Source organism: Cydia pomonella, chromosome 8 (assembly GCF_033807575.1).
Source record: "Cydia pomonella isolate Wapato2018A chromosome 8, ilCydPomo1, whole genome shotgun sequence".
Taxonomy (NCBI): domain Eukaryota; kingdom Metazoa; phylum Arthropoda; class Insecta; order Lepidoptera; family Tortricidae; genus Cydia; species Cydia pomonella.
Genome location: NC_084710.1, coordinates 21,382,983 through 21,400,849, shown reverse-complemented (window position 1 = coordinate 21,400,849; position 17,867 = coordinate 21,382,983). Strand labels below are relative to the sequence as shown.

General features: G+C 34.2%; 1 protein-coding gene and 1 non-coding gene across 2 annotated transcripts in view; one reads left to right on the top strand and one right to left on the bottom strand.

Annotated features, from left to right (window-relative positions):
* Nucleotides 1-17,867, top strand: part of LOC133520834 (centaurin-gamma-1A) — a 491,067-nt gene that overhangs the window by 314,539 nt on the left and 158,661 nt on the right. The gene's annotated exons all lie outside the window — the stretch shown is intronic.
* Nucleotides 6,163-6,234, bottom strand: Trnah-gug (transfer RNA histidin (anticodon GUG)). The gene has a single exon. It is a non-coding gene; the product is annotated as a tRNA-His (tRNA).

Genomic DNA, 17,867 nt, shown 5'->3' with positions numbered 1-17,867 from the left:
ATTAATTCATAAAACGTCCTTTTATGAATGTGTGAAAGTTCGCTAGCGGTCCTTGTCTGCGATACGGAATTAAAGAAGACAGGCGGTACTACTATTGATATCAACTTTAGACTCGTCTAAGAGTAATAACTAAAATAAGACCTAATTTATGTTAACGATACAACCCAGCATTACCTCCAGACAGGGTGGGATACGCTGTGTTCACTGAGCAGCTGGCGACAATGAGAAAATTCAGTTATTAGGCTCATGCACACGCAAGTTGGCTTACAGCAGCTCCTGCTGAACGAATAGTGATACAACGGCCTACAAAGACTTACGCGGCCTAGCGCGTTTTAAGATTTTTAACTTAAAAATAATAGTTTTTTATTTTACTTTTCTCCAAAACGTGTCTAACGTCATTGAAATTCGTTAAAATCTCTGATCTATTCAAGAAGAAATATACTTCGGATATTATCAAATGTAAAAATCCATCATGTTCTTGAAATATAAGAAATATATGAACGTGCATAATTCCATATGCTTTCGGTTAAGTTATGAAAAAATAAATTTATAAGGCTACTAGTATAACTACTACTCAACTTTCGAAGTTATTTCTTATATAAGATTAGAATTTACCCAAATTCATATGTTTATTATTGCGCTCATATTGCATACAATAAAATAGGGCAAGGGCCAAGGCCCATTAATGACATCGGAATATATTTATAAATTAATTTTATATACCTTATGTATATTCGAGCTACTCGTATTACGGTGCTTAGTTAATAATAACCAGTTAAACCTGAGTAGGTAAAGTCAGCGTACAACAAACATGATCAGTAAGTCTTTTCATTTGAATAAAGATAAATAAGATGAACTTTTTTTTTTTTCTTTAATTAAATATTAATGACAGCATGACACGTTTGACCATATTTGCACAAATATCGGTGCTGTAGCTGCTATTCTCTCAGCGCAAACTAAACTAGCACAGCAATCAACCACGATAACAATAACAATCCACAGTATTTCAGGTATTAAGCATCAAATCTCAAATGCCCTCTATTTTTATTTTATCCAAATATTCGCTCTGTCGGTAACGAAAGACTGAGACGTAATGTTGTATATTTTTATAATGTATTAAAAAAAATACACTTATAGAACTGACATAATAAAATAGAAAATGTATTTGCTGTATTGCTACTGTGGTTGTATTGTGAGTTTAGAAAACAAATATTATATTAAGTGATTCGGTCTTAATTTTATGAATGACTATATTAATTATGATACTAAATGTATATGTACATATATTTCAAACTTAGCAAAAACGTATTGCATAACCGTTTTGAGTGTTTTAAGTCTAGTGAACGTATTGCATAGTACCATCGCATTAATGATGGCTGAAAGAGTACCGCGACCGACACATGAGAGTTGAACCATACATTAATTTATTAATTTTATACGATTTCTATTACCTATTTAATAACTTAGTTATTTAAGTAGTAATCTGAGGGGTAATCCTTTAAAGGATAATCAGAGGGTAATCGTCTTGTTGTTTTAATACAATTAAATGAATATATGAATAGGTATTTACCTAGTTACCGATTATTTACAATCATAAAAATAAACACTCAATATCTGTGAGAGATGCGAACAAAATTTATTAATAAGTGCAACTCGCCAAAATGAAGAGAAAACCGCTTTCTGATTAACTCAGATGGATGGTACTCTAGTGGTGCTTGACACTGAGTTCTTGCAAATTGTTCTAGTAAATTGTGATGAAAAAACTCGTTTTCCTCTAATTCAATTGAAGTAAGTGTACTTATTATAATTTAATGATTCAATTGAATTAATTATCCAATATAACTTTAAGAAAAAATCTAATTTTCAAACAGATAATAAGTACTTACTGGCATCGCCTATGAGCGACCAGGACAATTACTCATTTATTATCAAGTTTTGTTATATCTTATTCTGAGAAATAAAGATTCTTAAAGCTGATATTATAAATAGGTATATTTTTATATAAGTATTCATTTGGTTGACTCTTTTTTTATGCGATTTAATATCCTCGTAAGGCCCAAGGTCCTACCTATAGGACTTATTCAGTTCGATGAAATTTAAATCATATTCAATTAGGACAGAGTTGCATTTGTTTTGTTTCGTGCAATTTTCAAACAAAATAAAATCTACTGTATTCCGTGCACTATAGGTTCAAATTCCAGTGGCCATCACATTTGTACAAGAATGGAAAATGTCATTGTCAGGTGCAAATTGTCATGTCGGTGAAATAGACAACTGATACACAAGATGGTGAACAGCAACACGACCCTTTTCAATTAGCCCCAACAAACGCCAGCAGCAATAAACGAGGCATGACGGTAATCCTTGTTTTGGGCATGCATAGTTTATGGGAATTACGGAGATAAAGCACGGCCTGAACTACTGTGTACCGGTACAGTATATACTGTGGACTCAGTAAAACCGGGCGCCTATTTCATCAATTGTACGATTTTCAACTGACAATGACTACTTCGTAGATATTCCTTGATTAGTGAGTAACGTAAAGTAACGAACGGTGAATTGTTATTGTCAGGTGGCAATTGTTATTTTGGTTAAGTATGTAGTAGTTTTGGACGAGTTTGAAATTAAGTAAGAAAAGTAAGGACATAATGTTACACTAAAATTCTTTGGCAATAGTTCACAAAAAATGTTTGATCTTTTTAGAACATCAGCAGATGAAATATGAGCTCAACGAGGACATTTTTTTATATCGTAACCAGCTTGCACCGGGCTAAGAACGGGATTCAAATTCATTGCAATAAATACAGGGACAAGTGTCATCATCTCTGTATGACATAAACTATGTCGTTTTGTCCAGTTTTTTACACTGTATATATATGTCATTTTGCCCCAATTTTAAACAAGACGCATAAAAATAAATAAAAAAAACTTTGCATTCAGTAAAATGTGGGTGTCTGGCGACCTTCGTGCGGGGGAATATTTCGCCCAGCGGTTAAGTCTGGCAATCAAACGGGGAAATGCAGCACGCGTTCTGGGAACTATGCCCCAGGCAACTCTATTAGGTTTAAGAGACGAAAATTTCTAATGTCTATATTTTGTAAAAAATATAGCTACCATAAATGAGGACAAACGCAACAATCTAAGCTCAGATGGCGTTGCTGATGGTGGTTGTTGTTGATGGTGGTGGCGTTGTTGTTTTGTTGAGATGTAAGATTTGTGCCAGCGTCTAAAGTGACTCTAAACTTCTAGTAAAATTCGATAAGATCATAGGACAAATCACTAGCTAATATCATTGGTCTCCAGTCTTAGGGCCTACGCTAGCTGACGCGGGTGCACGGAGCGGACGAGCGGGTTAACGAAAAATAGTATGAGCGACGCTAACTGAAGCGGACGCGTGCGGCGGATTTCACCTACAAATAGCACCCGCGTGCGTGCGCACGCGGCGGGCGTCCGCGTCAGCTAGCGTAGGCCCTTAGGAAAAATCATCACAATAAATTACTGCAGTTAATTTTCATGAAAACTGAAGAAACTCATGTATAAAATAAACTTTTGTGGACAATAGAAACTTCGATGCGACTGAGCAGATGGCGCTGGGCATCTCGCAGAATTGTAAAAAGCGGCCAAGTGCGAGTCGGACTCGCTCATTAAGGGTTCCGTACCGTTTATGACGTATTAAAAAAAACTACTTACTAGATCTCGTTCAAACCAATTTTCGGTGGAAGTTTGCATGGTAATGTACATCATATATTTTTTTTAGTTGTATCATTCTCTTATTTCAGAAGTTACAGGGGGGGGACACATTATACCACTTTGGAATTGTCTCTCGCGCAAACTATTTTAGAAAAAAAATTACAGTTTAGAAAAAAATGATATTAGAAACTTCAATATCATTTTTGAATACCTATCCATGGATAGATACCCCACACGTATGGGTTTGATGAAAAAAAATTTGTTTTTTTTTTTCTATTTTTCTGTGAAAATCTTAATGTGGTTCACAGAATACATCTACTTACCAAGTTTCAACAGTATAGTTCTTATAGTTTCGGAAGAAAGTGGCTGTGACATACGGACGGACAGACAGACATGACGAATCCATAAGGGTTCCGTTTTTTGCCATTTGGCTACGGTACCCTAAAAATGCCAGCTGTGAGGAGTTGCTATGTAGATAAACTCACTACAGCCCGCCAATTTCGAAATATGCCTACTATGTCATTTTGCCCACCTACCTACAGGTCATTATGACCGTATTTCCTCTGTAAGTACTTCAAGAACTACCTCAGTAATTTAAAATGGTCCTTTGCTACCCTGTGGGTAATCATGCTCTAATTCTGTAAAACTTGGACACCTGCTACGACACGACGAATATATCAAGAACATAATTGAAGGGAGAGTTGAAGCAAGGAGACGGAGGGGGAGACCAAGGAGAACCTACATAGAGCAAGTAAAGGAAAAACTCAAGGTCGTGTCGTATCAGGCTGCCAAGGAGAAGGCAGAGGACCGACACACATGGAAATCGCTCCACCGACAGGAGTCTAACTCTTAAATATATGATGATGATATTGAAATATTATACGTACATATTTCTATATAATATGATAATTTACTCTTCTCAGGTACTATAGGTAGGTAAACAATGTTCATAATTTCCTTAATTTGGAGCAAATATTGGAGCAAAGTAATTTTACGGTAATAAACGTTTGCAATTTTCTACTCAGTTCATTAACTGTACGATTGATGCTTAACGTGTCTTAATTAAATGCTAATAATTTCATTACAGCAAAAACTTTATGATGCATCGTCTTTATCAAGTATCACTCCATATTTGTTCATTGAGAGTAACTACTGACACGCATTGAGTAAGTACCGTACCATAGTGAATACCGCACCGAGAGAAGTTGTAATATTTTCGCTACATTCACGATAAAAGATGTGTCCGATCGAAACCGGATTTTTTGACTCAATTTCGGACGAAAGCGAAACTTTTATATGTACTTAGACATATTAAAGTAATTGAAAATAATATCAGAGGTTTTTCTTTACAGCTGTGCCTACATTTGGTTTGGCGACTCACAAAAAAAAATATTTATTTGTATTTGTTATAGTGTTGTCACAAAAATAAAAAAATATTCTGCTAAAAATAGAAGTTTTAGAATGATTCGTATACATTGTCATTTTTTTGCGTTCCTTTTTAAAATGTAAAGTTTATTGCTCTGTTATATTGCGATGTTTAGATAGTTAGGTATTTGTTCTCTGATATTTTTCACTGTAGGTAGCTATGATATCGTGTTAAATTAATTTCTAACATTTGCGCTTACTTGTAAAGCGTGTTGTATACACTTGTTTTGGATCTCGTGCTAGTTTTTAAGCCATGATATGCCTTAAAAACTAGCACGAGATATAGTGAACGTAATAAAGTAAAATGTAACAAAAATAAAAACCTATATACCTATATAAAAATAAAAACCTATATAACCTAATATAATTATTTATACCTCAGACGCGTAATGGAATGTATAGTTAGCATTTCTTGTAAACAAATCATTACGATGCGCAGCTCACGGCGTCGTCGGATGCATGCGGCCATAATAGAAACGACAGCACTTCATTCGAAAACAAAACAAACGAGTTTTAATGACTACTAGCGACATCTATGTTACAGCATATTCAACATTTAGTCCGTTCTACAAACGAAGAAAAAAGTTCGCTTCACGTCGTTAGTTACATTTCGGGTAGATGGCGTTGTAAACTAAATTTATGGAATACTTCAGCTACTGGCCGCTAGGTGGCAGCTTAACATGTGTTGTTAATTCAATTTAAACTTGATTTAATGATATGGCTGTCGGTTTAATATTTTATTTTATTACAATTTAATACAATTATAAAATATATTGAGTAGGAAAAAAAATCTTCAATAAATTGCTGAAATAAGCAAACGTAAAAAGTGTATATAAAATTGCCCTGTAAAAAGTGTAGATAAAATTAGTCAGAAAATCTGTCGTCTTAATACTATTTATTTTAGTAAACAAACATTCCATAATATATAAAAAATTTAATAAAAAAGTGTACTATATATGAAATGTGAATATAAAAGTAAAAAATGTAAAATCAAAGAATGTAAACAAAAATACAAAAAGAATGCCCCGCCATGACAGTGTCTCGCACTGCCGTGACCAGGATTCGAACCTGGGTTACTACGGCCACAACGTAGGGTCCTAACCACTAGACGATCACGGCTATCGAGGCGATGAGAGGCGGTGCGAAATTTCATATGGCCTTCGACAACGTTACACAAGTCTGTAGTTAAGTCAAATTATGTATAAGACATGTACCTATATTTTGATAAGAAGTTCAGGATGGTTCAGCGATGGCAGCATGGTTCCATTTTTATCACCTGTCACTATGCCTGTCACTTTCGCACTCACATACTTGTTAGAACGTGACAGGCATGGTGACTAATGATAAAAAGCCGACCATCTTAGCCCTACAGGGCTAGTTACATAAATTGATTTGCTAAAGAAGTGGGTTTGAGTATTTTCGCGATTTTATTATATGCAGTAAGGTACCATTGGACTAAACCAATTTTTTCTTTATTGTACATACACGATATTAATTATTATAACTCGTAAGAAACACAGTTTTATCAAACGAACGATATATACATTAAAACGGTATTTATCATGTATGTAGGCATAGTAGTGTTTGTTTAGTCACCTGCAATAATTTACGGGGTTAATTTTGGGACCATGCGAAGTGCATGGTGGGTAAAGCGATCCCATCGCATAAGGTGGTAAAAATTAGAACTAACTGCGTATAGCGTCTTTAACATTTCGTACAACTTATATGGCTCGAAATGAAATTTTAATTTACGATTACTCCTGAAATATTCATTTAAATTGTATGGTGTAAGGGACTATTGTAATCTGTATGGAATGCTTAATATAACTAACGTATTTAATTTGATAATTATGAACACTATATCCGTGTAAATCGCTTTGCAAATACCACATATTATCTTTCTCTAGAAGTTAAGAATGGGTATAGTAAGTTATCCTAAAAAGATAGACATTCAACATCACGGACTTTTTTGTAGACCCATGAAAGAGAGACAACCCCACGCCACCATACATTGTGTTGCTATAGCTCAAACGGATTAGACAGCGTTTTCGATTAAAGCTCATATAACCTTAACAAGTTATATACCTAAAACTTCCTCAAGAATCACTCTATCAATAGATGAAAGTCGTATGAAAATCCGTTCAGCAGTTTTTAGTTTTGGAGTAGTTTTATAAGCTGTAGTGAATTGACGTTTTCCTCTAGATTTGCGGCTAGGTTGCGTGACAGTCATGCACATAGCGAATAGAGGTCATCCTGGGCAACTTTTACTATGGGGCCAACCCCAAAATCGCGAAAAAAAAAATATTTCCCTTAGAAAATGTCAAGGTTAGATAGCCAAAATCTATGAAACACCAATTTTCTTTTGCGATCGGGATTGGTCCCATAGTAAAAGTTGCTCAAAATGACCTATATATTCCCCCCGTAAATTATTGCAGATGACTAAATAAACAGCCTGGATGTACTCGTATATAATATGTATAGTAGGTACTTCGTACTTATAATTAGATTCGACGATGTTAGCTTGAAAAATATTTAGTCTAAATGCCGTTAAACAATCATAAAGATTTAAAACTACAAGATCTTCAAAATTAAAGATTCTATATTATATAGAAATAAACTTTCTTTTGACCTTTCGCTAGCAACTTTAAAATTTCCTTAAAGTTTATAATAAGAAAGTTAGAAAGCCAAATATTGTTTTTTTTTTGGGTTTATTATAGAAATTTAGAGGGTTTCCTCTACCATATCCTAGGAATGACGCCGGGATGTCCCGGGACATCCCGAGGGAACCAAATATTGATGACTGAAACTGAAATGACTAAAACTAACTACCAATTATCAGGTAAGATTTAGGTAAGTTTGGTTTTAAAATATATCATTATGGTTATTTAACCTTTCATAATTATGTGAGTGGTGGTACGGGTAGAACCTCAGTTGTGCACAAATTTCAGTTGTGTATTTAGCAGAAAAACATCGTTGTCGAAAAAATGCAAAAAATGACTGAAATTTCGGTCAACATCCTTATCATCAGACTGTCCTGAGCTGGTAGGACGAACTGTTAGACTCGCTATTCCATTTGTGCCCAAAAATCTCCTGCGACCGCGAAGTCACAAGCTTTTGGCCGTCCCAATTACACGCACTGTAGCACATAAAAACTCGCCTGCTGTGCGGGCTCTAAGGCTGCTGAACTCCCTTCTGTCATGGGCACCAGATTGTGATATGTTTGCAAGTCGATGGACGGCTGTGTATCAGATGTGTCTGCGGTATTGCGAGGTGATGGACGAAAGTTGATTGTGATCTGTTTTTCCTAGTATGTAATCCTATTATATAATCTGAATTGTACAGTGCTTTGGTCTCGACTGTAATGCTGTATATTATTACGTTTCAAAATAAAAAATAAATGAATCATACAGGCAAGAGGATAAATTTTACCCTCAAATTATTAAGAATTTTCCTGTAAGAAAAACTTTCCAATAAGAATCATTGCAGAGTAGATATACTAATAGAGCTAACCAATTTAAGATAGAGATCCTTGGAATTGTAAGTTGAAAATACGAAATTGTTTTTCAGTTTCTTATAATTAAGGTAATTTTTTAATTTACATTACTATCATATATATATCATATCATATTGGAATGAAATTTAAAATCTGAAACTCAAATCCAAAAACATCACTTTTGACACTGACAGTTCCCCCTAGTGTACATTTATTCGATAGCGAAACGTGACGTACGCGTTTGCGTTAAGTCTCATTTTGTATTGGATTTTGAGTTTCCAAAACGTCCCGCTTGGTGCGCTGTTTCTACATCCCATACAAAATGAGACTTAACGCAAACGCGGCCGTGACGTCACAATAGCGAATAAATGTACACTAGGGGTTCAGATCAGTATCAGGTCAGTATCATATTGGAATGAGATTTTATAACTAAAACTAGAAATTGGCCTGTTAAAGTTTGTATTTTTACAGTCAAATAATGTACTCGTATAAAATTGGCACCATGTTCACAAACATCCATACAAGCCAACGTTCAAAATATATTCACACGACCTTATTGTCAGTTTCTTAGAGGCGTGTACATATGTTTACAGTACATATGATGCTACTTTACCGCACTAGTGGGATAATTAGCACATTACTTAACTATATCGAAATTGTAAAGGGCCATAATTTACTGTCATAGAGAAATAAGAAGTAATAGAGTTTGGTACCAAAACTGATGTAAATATGGAGTGAGCACTATAACTTCTTATTTCTCTATGGTACTGTAAAACGTTTTACGATACATGTGCGAATAGGTAATTCGCAATTCGTGTCGGTTTAAAACACTCCCTTCGGTCGTGTTTTAATTTATCACCACTCGTTGCGAATCTTATTTTTCGGACTTGTATCGTAATGTACTATTGTGAACTTAACTGTACCCTCCGATTCGACTACGATCATCCAAATCTAACTCATTCAATTCACATAATACAAGTTTAAAGCCAACTTAATAAAAACCTTGTAAACCGACTAACACGCTAATAAAATTCGTTTCAATCATACATAATCATGTCTTTGTATGCCATACAAAGATCTTACAAGCCATCTCGAACCAGAACGTTACAATGTGGGATTCCATTTATACGCACCCTTCGTTTGGCAAATTGTAACAGACCTTATGGTCTGGTTCTGCTGGTTGAGAGAAGAACCGTGTATCTGACACTACTACAAATCTTATTAGTATCAGTAGTCTACTCTGACATTAGGGACCTTCTACTTCTCTAAATTTAATGTACATATTACATACATCTCTCTTATATTGTAGTAATTATTTATTTTAAAATTTGTATAATGTGATGTTTACCGGTGTATTCGCTGATGTATTTTTAAAGTTGCTATGTATTTGTCATGTCACTAGTAGCCTTACCACGAGCTCGTCACTGACATGACACTGACATATTCGCTGGCGTGTGCTTAACTTACTTTCTATGCATATCGCTCGTACTGGCATATTAGTGGGAGCGAGATGTATAGAAAGAAATAAATATAGAAGTATTTTTTGTGCTCCTATGTATGAGTTTAATCTAAATAATAATAATTCACCCTATGTCCCACTGCTGGGTTTCGGCTATAGTCCCCACGCTGGCCCAATGCGGGTTGGAGACTTCACATACACCTTTTCACAGGTTTCCTCACGGTAAATTCCAAACGATACTCCGTACATAAGATCCCAAAAACCCATTGGTACGAGCCAGGATTTGAACCCGCTACCTCCGGATTGAATGTCTGGCTTCAGATTTGATTTGATGCAGCAAGGCTCCAAATATTTCCAGTGTGCCAAAAGCCGAAGGTGGTGCCAAAATTATTCCTGGCGTTAGATGTTGCTAAAAACGGTTATTTCTGTTTATAAATTTGAACTATATTTTTTTTACAGTTGTCAAATTGAAGTGTTCATGGTTGTTGTGTTATTAGCTTCAAATTAGATTTTTTCTTCTAACTATTATACAGTTCTTATTGGAATTCAAGCTTTTTTCACATCCGTTCCTTATTAGATTTAAGTTTGTTATAAATGATAAAAAAATTGTCGGCATGTTAAAAATAATCGAAATACATATATTCAAGTTTTCAAAAATGTCATATACCCCTTTTCAATCAGCGCGTAACATGTTTATTTCACGCTCTAATCCAATTTGACCATAAAAACGATGATTATATACCATGCGACCGGACGGCAAACACTTGCTTCCCGGCCGAGGCCCGAAATCTGCACAAGCCCCTTGTTGGCTTGAAAAGATTGAATAACGCTTTTAACGATGGTTTCATTGATAAATCGAGTTTTTAAAGATGATAACGATAAATGTGATATCTTTAGAGTGTAATTGAAATTGACGAGATGAATGCGTGCTTTAAGATCTCCAAATTAGTTTTTGTGGGAAAAGTATACTAATCCGTCCAAGACTAGGTATGTGGGTCAAAAATTTTCGGGAAAACTTGTAGACATTACAAAAGTTATTGATTTTTTCAGATTTTTTTAAGATATTTGCGTCATACTAATTTAAAGGGGTAAATTACGAAAATTAGGCTTTATAGTCCGTTTATTTTATAATGTCCACTGAAAAGACGTATACCCTTAACTCATAAATACTTTAAAAAAAAATTACCTACGTATCTGACAGCCGTTTAAAGATGTAGGTACGTATTTAGTTTGCGTAATCAGCATTTAGACTTACCAAATTTAAATATGAATTAGCTTTAATTGCGTTATAAGTAGGTACAGTCAGCATCAAAAGTAGCTGATCAAATAACGCTTCATAAGTATCATTCTGTAACAGCTTAACAAAAAGTGATGTCTTTAATATAGAACACCTGTAAAAGGTAAACTTTTGAACGTGAATTTTAGAAATTTATCTATATTTGAAAAAGTTATCCGGAATATCAGATACTTTTGGCGCGTTGTTTCAGCCGCTATTTTTGATGCTGACTGTACCTGTACCTACATATGTTTAATTCGCAAACTGCAGTTATTCCGAGTTACGCAATGTGTCTTTAATCCGAATTGATCGATTAGGTATAGAAAAAACAATCTTTTTATATCAATAGTACCTACGCCCATTTTTGTAAAATAATATCAACTTATTTTAATTTCCTTTTTCGGTCCCATATAGGCTATAAATTATGGTCACAACTTTTGTTATGTTAGACAACATGTTTCTCATAAATGTTGAAGATTTTACAACACGTACATTTTTAAATTGTAGTGTATAGTCAGTTACACTTACTTTTCGGAAAAGCATTAATTTTAACTCCTTCCCCAACTTTTATAAATTCAAATGTTAGCACAGAATAGTACTATTTAGAATAGCAGTTTTTTTATATAAAAAGTCTATTTTGTTTCTTCCCATAATTTTTCCTCAAATCTTCACATAGGTACTAAAAAGGACAAACCACCAATGATCCAAGAACCAAGTCGGGTAACAACAGTCTTCATAATCCCCATAGCAACGTAATAAACAATCACCATTGCCGGCCTTGAGACCCTGACCTATTGTGCCAACCCTAACAATGATCTGTGCGTCAATGAACGCATTTTGTGAGGCCCGAGGCTGGAATTAGGGCTGTCGCGTTTTTTGGGATTACTAAATCGGTATTATTTGGTCTGGCCGGAAATCTAATGGTAAGCGTAATACATAATAGTAATTATATTATGAGTAACAGTATAGTATCTTTGTTTGTAAACTGGAAGTGAAACAATCATCGAGCTAGGTTTCATTCTTGGAGTGTCAGATTATTTGATTTTCCATAAAAATGATAATTTTGGTTTTTGATACTTTAGCATGCTTTGTTGTAATTATAAGCATTTCCAAGCTTTGCACTGACTTCAAAAGAACAATCATTATAAACGTCAGATTTTCATAGAAATTTGACATTAATGATGACATATCCATACTCTGTCATTATAAATACTTAGCATGCAGAGTTAGCTTGAGCTGAGTCTAGTTAACGTCAAAACAATATTTATGTCAATACGAGCATTATCTGTGACAGATATTTTTTATTATGGTAGAGGAGGCAAACGAGCAGACGGATCACCTGATGGTAAGCGATTACCGAGGCCCATGGACACCTGCAACACCAGAGGGGATGTAAGTGCGTTGCCGGCATTTAAGATGGGAGTACGCTCTTTTCTTGAAGGTTTGAAGGTCGTATCAGTCCGGAAATACCGCAGGCGACAGTTCATTCCACAGTTTAGCAGTACGAGGCAGAAAGTTCCTGAAAAAACGCACAGTTGAGGACTGCCAACCATCTAAGTGGTGAGGATTGTCGCGTAGGGCGATGGCGAAAAGAAGCGGCAGGGATTAATCCGAATATCTCAAACTTAAGATCTTATAGATATCTAAGAGACTTATAGATATCTCAAACTTAAGATCAAAGGCAAAAACTATCTAAAGCATTTTGTCAAATTGTGCTCAAAATATAATTGTTTATGTAACTTTATTAACCTTTTGTTATAACAAAGATGTATTGTCAAAGATAAAACGTTCATTAATTCAGTGCTTTGCGTAATATCTATAATTGTTTTCGAATATCTGCAGATTGGATCTTGTTTTAAAATAATATTGTGGTTATTTGATTGTAATCTGTAATAGACATTTCGTTATAAATTCAATTAGAAGCCCTTAAAGTTAAATCCGTAATTTGTACCATTGCTTGACAATGTTTATGGTATACATAACTTCAAATTTATAAATCGAATAATTATTATCGAAGACTCATTATAATTACACAAAAATTAAAAACTTTACGCTATTTGGCAACAAACCAAACGTCAATTCAATATTATAGCTCTTGCATATTATATAAAAGTTAGTATAATTCTTTTTATTTTTCGAAAAAAAATTATACTAGACTCTGCTGTATAAAACACGCTTTTTGTTCAAATATACAAAGTAAATACACATGTTATTCCTAAACAAATATGTATACTTTCCGAACAATGATTTATAGTCCAAATATTGGCTCTCCGAGTTACCCTTACTTTAAACATTTTAGAAAAATAGTGCGATAGATTTTGTTTGAAGATTAAATTTCACTCGTAACAATAGATTTAAAATCTATGAAAGTAACGACGTATTGGAAACGATTAATCTAAACCACTTTTTAACCGATGCAATGCTTAATCTAAAATCGAAAGTTTATTCTAAATCAAATATTCCACATTCGTGAACTAGAAACAGAGTCATCTATTATTTCCGTGGATCGGCCATATTTTTCTCTTCAAGTACAAAGACCCTCGTTTCTTCAAGATTTAGGAGAGCAAATTCACTATTATCTTTTGTTAGAATAACGCTCATAACACTTCATGCAATTTTCAACTGTATACCAACGGAATACGGTGCATTAAAACTTTTGAATCTATTTAGAAATACTTAAATTTAAAATTATTGGGCGTTTGTGTGAATATTATACGCCAGCAATGTTTTCTCCAGCAAAAGTACTCTTTTCATAAACTTTTGACGAGATGACAGTTATTTTATTCATCTTTTGACGCTATAAACTAGACTGACGGTTCAAATATACCTTGTTTATAGATAACAAGAGTATCGAAGTCTATTATTTGATATTTATTTATTGCAAAAGGAGGGGAGAGGTATCATATAATCTAAGGCATGTCAATTTAAATATCTGGACATCGTCCACCGTTGCGATTTAAGGAACTAAATTTGAGGCAATTTTTCACGTCTATTTGATTCTTTTAACTTACCGATTCGCCGTAATTTTTCCCCCAAAATATGATATTGTGTTTTGTCCGTCAAAAAATCGACGTGCTCCATCTATGTTAGATCGGCAACAGAAATATCCGTGAGAAAAATTGCACGTTGCTTTCTTCGTTGCATTCAGTGCATTTTCGGCATTGCAACTTGAGTGACGGCCCATCATCGTCAATGGCGTGACAATGACGTCTAGCAAAGGGTTCAGAAGGTCAACAATAACTTCTCATAACAATGTTGTACAATGACTGAGCGTTTTACTTATCTGCAAGAACCATTGTCATATTCTTTGATCGTTGAGCAAGTTCTACATTCGCATTGTCATAATCAGATTGCGTTTGCCCGATAAGATTATGACAGCGATTATAGAATACTTTTTAATATTTAACTAATAGATTATAAATCTTCGCTCGTGCAGAAATTCACCTTGTAGATAATCTCGCTAATGTCATTTACATTTCTTTGAATTGTTCCATTGTTAGTTTCTTTACTGTTTCTTTGAAGGTCAAATGTGATTCTTAACGTAACATGTTTTCTTAATTTTGTAGCTGTATTTTCATACTTTTGTTAACAATAGAACAATAGTTGTTTTGTAAAGAAACAACGTTTTCAAGTTCAATTTCACAAATTTTGAACTTGATGGGAACACAAATTTTAAAACACTCTTTTATTTTGTAAACCGGTTCTGCAATGCGGAAGCTAGTCTCACGAACTCCAGTTTCTTGTAAAACGTCTCTTTTCCCTTTTGAAACATCTGTCAGTTTTGTTATTCTTGGCCGATCGGGCCTTTTGTTGCGTCCGTAGCAATTCGTGCTGCATCTTTTATGTTTCTGACCGTTCGGAATTAACATGTTGCTTTTAGTTTAGGATTGAATTCTGTATCCGCTTTTGTGGAAATTTTCTTGCGTTCTGATTTTATTACGCTTCGCTGGCTATTGGGATATATTATTTTATCTTTAGCTTTGAAGAAACTGTTACATGTATAAACTTGGATTCACAATGGATTCGTAAAGCTAGACTGTAGTTATGGCTAGGCAGAATAAGTTATGCCTTTGACATTGTATTCTTTATTTCAGTAAATTATTTCAGTCGCTTTCGGCAAAAATACTGCTCTTATTTCTGAAGTCAGTGATATGGAAACTTTTCTATGTTTGCATGTTTAGGTGTTAACTCATGTTTAATAATACGTTTCCGTCCCTCACACTAAACCAGCATATATCATAACATGACACTTTCTCCTTTTCCTATCCAATTCACTGAATTAGGGTAACGACCCATAACCAAATCTTAGATGCGCAAAATTATACTAACCATAGACTATATTTTACGGGGAATAATTGAAACTGTGGCGATACGGGTCATAAATTCGTTGAACGCCTTTCATAGGGCGGGCAAAGGTGCTGAGATAAAAAAAAGGAATTGTGAAAGTGCATACGCGCGTAGCGTGAAGATATTGTACTTATTAGGGAATTTGATTTATATTACTTATTGTTTTGAATAGAACTTTGGCTCCTTGTACATTTTAGTTTAATTGTAAATGTGGCTATTTCTATAGTAGAAGTGTGTAAGAAACAGTCAGTATTAAAATAAACTTTCTAAGAAGCCTTATCTCGAGTACTACAAATATAAATAAACAAAATAAAAAATCTGAAAATATGGATGGCATTTGAGATAATTGTGTATGTGTACTAAATTAATAATTTATGGAGAGGAATGTTCACTGATATTTAAAATCTAGGATAAAAATTTAATGGGACTATCCTTGGAAGTGTGTTTTTTAAGTAAATCGATTCGATGCGAGTATTTTCTTTATGACAATAGATATGTACCTATCCAGTTTTAATTCTTGAAAAGTACTGTTACTGATGAAAACTCAAGATGTCGCGTAAGAAATAAAAATACAGTCCAGTAATTTTTTTATATCAAATGAAAAGGCGTCACGAAAGAAAGTAATATGAAAATTAATTTTTCACACACTTATGATATTTTCAGCAAAACGTTTAGTGCTATTTTAATTTATTCAAGCGAGGAGCTCGACCTTTAGAACGCCATTAGTTTGACGACGGACTGAACAATAATTACCCATTTTGATCGAAGGTGTTTTTTCTAATAACACTTCATCGTTTTTATTTAAATTGTTCTAAACGGCATATTCCTACGAATATTAATTCATTTGCACGTTCTCTTTCAATGTGATTTCAATTCACTTCTGTCTTATCAAATTCATGTATGCACACTCGATTACAAAATTGTTTCTCGAGGTCCGCCCTTTGGATATCGGGTGCCACCCTTGCCAATTCCAACCAATAGCAAACCGTCTTAAATTCGCATCTTTATCTTCCTAACCCCTCGTATCTTGCACTTTATATTACTCATATAAAAAATAAACACGAGGGTTGTATTACACCACCAACTTAAGTTATTCTGGTTTCCGAAATCCCTCCGTCACAATCTCGTAGCGAATTTAGTTTTTCTACAAGCCAAAATTGTCATGGATAACTGCATTTTAAAGTTTGTTTGAAACTATAACATTCCCAAATCGAATCGTTTTTTTTTTTCTAGTGTTGTACCGTTTTATATTTATACCGGATTCGTGGTTTTTGAATGTGATATTTCAATTCGCATTAAAGTGATGTGAATGTATTTTTACAGGGTATCACGCTTTTGTTTAGTTTACATTGATGTTTTTGTTGGATTTTATTGCGTTTTCACATCTATCCTGTTTTCCCGTATTTATAAAAACACGGACAAGTGCGAGTCGGTCTCGCCCACCGCGGATTCCGTTTTTTTTTTACAAGATATAGTTTTTAGATTGTTCCCTGTACTTGTAGTGTAAGACGATAATATTATCTGCCAAATTTTATAATTGTAGGTCAAAGGTAAGTATACATTTTGCCTATAAATTTTGATGAGAGTGCGGAAATATACTTTTTTTGCGGAATAAACTGCCGTAAATTTTTTTGCGTTAAATTAGAAGTTTTTTTTACAACTTTAAACTGTAGACTTAAGTATGTATATGGTTTTAATGTCAACTTGATACCTCCAAACATTCCTGAGATAAAGGGTCTTGGCAGACAGACGGGCGGACGGACGACAAAGTGATCCTATAAGAGTTCCATTTTTTTTCCTTTTGAGGGACGAAACGCTAAAAATATAAATAATCCGATAAAACTATCGTCTACAACATTTCTGTAGCTAAGCCGAAGAAAATTTTACTAAAATGGCTTGTTCAATATAATCTACAGTATATTTATTGCCAATGAAAGAATTTTCAACGTTGCGTTGTTGTGGTTATCTTGGACAAAATGTTATGTTTCGACAGTCAAGACATGAACTCATGTTTATATAAAACTTTTATACGTTATAATTTTGTTCACAACTAAATAAATATATGCAAACCCCGTTAACCAAGTGACGCCAAGCACCCTTCATTTGTTTTACATATTAAAAATGATACTATTATTTGCATTAACAAAATGTAACAGAAAAACTATTAGGAGAAGATG